Source organism: Procambarus clarkii, chromosome 3 (genome assembly GCF_040958095.1).
Source record: "Procambarus clarkii isolate CNS0578487 chromosome 3, FALCON_Pclarkii_2.0, whole genome shotgun sequence".
Taxonomy (NCBI): Eukaryota; Metazoa; Arthropoda; class Malacostraca; order Decapoda; family Cambaridae; genus Procambarus; species Procambarus clarkii.
This window is the reverse complement of record NC_091152.1, coordinates 13,792,889-13,796,730: the sequence shown is the minus strand read 5'-3', so window position 1 is coordinate 13,796,730 and position 3,842 is coordinate 13,792,889.

The window sequence follows — 3,842 nt, the reverse complement described above, 5'->3', positions numbered from 1 at the left end:
TGTATAAGAAAACTACATATTCCCTTTACACAGACGAAGTATATATCTATCCCCCGTTTTCCTTGGCTTTCACAAAGCAGCAAGAAGTAAATATATGATGTGTAAAACCTAACTGCTTCCCCACAGGGGCTTAAAAAAAATATATATGAAAAATGTATGGTCCTTCAGGGCCCACCTGAACATCTGTTGTAAAATGCTTGTAAATCATTGAGGGGGTGTAGGAGGGGGGGGGCTGCAGGGGGTTTAATGGGGGGGTTGCTGTGGGGTGGGGGAGGGGGGTTTAATGGGGGAGTTGCTGTGGGGTGGGGGAGGGGGTTTAATGGGGGGGTTGCTGTGGGGTGGGGGAGGGGGTTTAATGGGGGGGGGGTTGCTGTGGGGTGGGGGAGGGGGGTTTAATGGAGTTGCTGTGGGGTGGGGAAGGGGGGTTTAATGGGGGTGTTGCTGTGGGGTGGGGGAGGGGGTTTAATGGGGGGGGTTGCTGTGGGGTGGGGAAGGGGGGTTTAATGGGGGAGTTGCTGTGGGGTTCATGATTCTGTTAGCTGCCATTTCTTGTGGGTTTGAAGGTTCATTTTCACTGTCCACAGGATACAGACCGTAGCAGCTGTTTAATTCAGGTACATCTTTGCTGCTAGGTGAAAAGAGGCGTCAGGTGAAAGAAACTCTTGCCTATGTGTTTGTTTCGACGAGGAATCGAACCCGGGCCCGCAGAACTACGACCCCAGAGCGCTATCCACTCTGCTGCGATGACCTATGTGCTCACCTATTTGTGTGTGTGTGTGTGTGTGTGTGTGTGTGTGTGTGTGTGTGTGTGTGTGTAATTACCTAACCTTAGCAGAGGCGTTTGCCTTTCCATTGGAGACTTTCGGCGCTGTGGGGAGGGGGGGGGGGGACCTGCTGCATGGGTAACAGCTTCTCCCCCGTATCAACCTACCCAGGCTTTGCGCCCTGGAGAGGCCACTCCAGACCGACAACCCGAGCGCAACTCCATAGTCTCCCGAGACTGATGGATGCCTACTCGTCACAGGCTGAGAGAGCTACGCTCGTGGTGTCCCGTCTTCCCAGCACTCTTTGTCATATAACGCTTTGAAATTACTGACGGTTTTGGCCTAAACCACCTTCTCACTTGTTCCAACCCTCCACCACTCTGTACTCACCTAGTTGTGTTTGAGATGGTTGAACTGTGCCTTTTGGGCAGGGCGTAAATTGGCCCCTGCCAAACGTGTTCGAATCCGTGTACAGGGTACCACGAAGACAGGCCAAAAAAAAAACTCTTAAACATATTGTTACAATTCTCAAAGTCAACTTCGAGCGAACACATTCGTATTTAAGGAATATTAAGGAATGGACAATTATCTACGGAAGAACTTGGTGTGGGTCAAGTTTTTTCATTGCTGGAATGGTCAAACAGGCAGCCGCGTCCAACAGCCTGGTTGATCAGTCCAGCAACGAGGAGGCCTGGTCGACGACCGGGCCGCGGGGTCGCTGATCCCCGGAATCACCTCAAGGTAAGGTAGAGCCAATCATTGTCTTCTTGGGTTTGAAAAAACGGAAGCTTAAATTGATGTTCAATTAGGAGATATTTAGACTCAATGTTATCCTTTTGAAACTCGTAATATATTCAATTGTGAATGTATTACACAACATTAATTACACTAGTGCTCATTAGTACTCTAGTTTCCTCGTTAACAATTTTATACGAAAAATAATCTATTAACGTAAAATCATGACCACATATACACACACATTTTATAACCAGTAAGTCAGATGTAAAGTGAAAATGTTATGTCATTTTTTATTCAAAATAATTAGTAAATAGAAATAGGTAATATGTACTCTTATAATATATTATTCAAAAATATAAGTTAATTCATATTTATTAACCGTGATGTTTTTTCACGTCTATTTTGCAATTTAATCCTGTCGATCAGGATTAAATACACCTGTATACACCTGGCTGACATGTGTCAGGCAGGTGTATACAGGTGTTCTCAGGGAACGTATCATCTGTCAGGCAGATGAAAGTTTTTTTTTTTTGAGATATATACAAGAGTTGTTACATGGTTGTAGAGCCACTAGTACGCGTAGCGTTTCGGGCAGGTCCCTGGAATACGATCCCCGCCGCGAAGAATCGTTGTTACAACCAAGTACACATTTTACTGTTGAGTTAAACAGAGGCTACAGTTAAGGAATTGCGCCCAGTAAATCCTCCTCCCCGGCCAGGATACGAACCCATGACATAGCGCTCGCGGAACGCCAGGTGAGTGTCTTACCACTACACCACAGAGACTGGTAAGTGTTCCCAGAAAACCTACCGTGTTAGCCAAGGGATATTTCAAGGGTTACCCCAAACCAAACCGGTTGGGAATCTGCTGTAGACTACGTATGAATCTAGCAATATTTGTCCCCTACGGAGCAAAGTATCATACATGGTAGAATTATAATGGGTTCTACAAGGTTGTCGTTGTATTTGATTTAGCTACTCAGAACGAAGTGTCCATGTAGCACGGGCTATGGTGAGCCCGTGAGGAGCTTACAAGGAGAAATCTAGACATTTATAAGTGAGGGTACACCTCATTTTACGATTGATTGATGAAGATTAAGCCACCCAAAAGGTGGCACGGGCATGAATAACCCGTAAGTGGTGGCCCTTTTGAGCCATTACCAGTATCAAGAGCTGATACTGGAGATCAGTGGAGGTATCATCACTCTACGCTACACATAACTCTCTTAATCGTAGGGAGCAGCGAAGGGTAGAGTGAGGCGATTGTGGCCCGACTATGGCTTCTAGCGGTCCGCCAGGTCTTACATCTTCCCTCTGGATCAATGGAGGACCATCAAACAGTTGTATGCAAGAATACAGCTGTATGCTGTATAAGTCGAATTCATCTGGATGAATTCATCTGGATGAATCATCTGGATTTATGATTTCTCAGAATGTTTGGTAATATGTTTATTGTTTGTGATGTGTGTGTATGTGTTATATATACATATATGTGTTATATATATATATATTATATATATATATATATATATATGTTATATACATATATTATTATATATATATATATTGTTATATATACATATATATATATATGTGTTATATATATATATGTTATATGTGATGTGTGTATATGTGTATATCCAGTAAGCATGAAGATGCTTACTGGTGTCGGCTCCTGAATTAACACAGCGTGTGTTCATTCGGGAAGAAATAGCGGGAAGATGAAGAAATAGGAGGAAAAGGAGTGAGGGAGATGAAATAGAAAAATGACGAAGCAGGAATTGAAGGAGAAGAAAGGTGGTAGGAAGAGACATTACCCACCAGGGAGGCCGGACGGCCGAGCGGACAGCACGCTGGACTTGTGATCCTGTGGTCCTGGGTTCGATCCCAGGCGCCGGCGAGAAACAATGGGCAGAGTTTCTTTCAACCCTATGCCCCCCTGTTACCTAGGAGTAAAATAGGTACCTGGGTGTTAGTCAGCTGTCACGCGCTGCTTCCTGGGGGTGGAGGCCTGGTCGAGGACCGGGCCGCGGGGACACTAAAAAGCCCCGAAATCATCTCAAGATAACTTCAAGATAACGTAACCATATTATATGCAACATAATGTCTAAATGTCTACATGTCTGTCTAAAATAATGTCTAAAAATGTCTAAAATAATGTCTAAATGTCTAAAATAATGTCTAAAACAGCCTAGACACTAAATACTTTAATTCGCGAAAATAGAAACATTCAACATCATTCATGAAATGAAAAGGACATTTAACTTCAGTTCCCAGACAGGCCCCTACGCGCCCATGGCAGCCAGTAGCCGCGGGGAAAAATATTACTCTACCCCCTGAA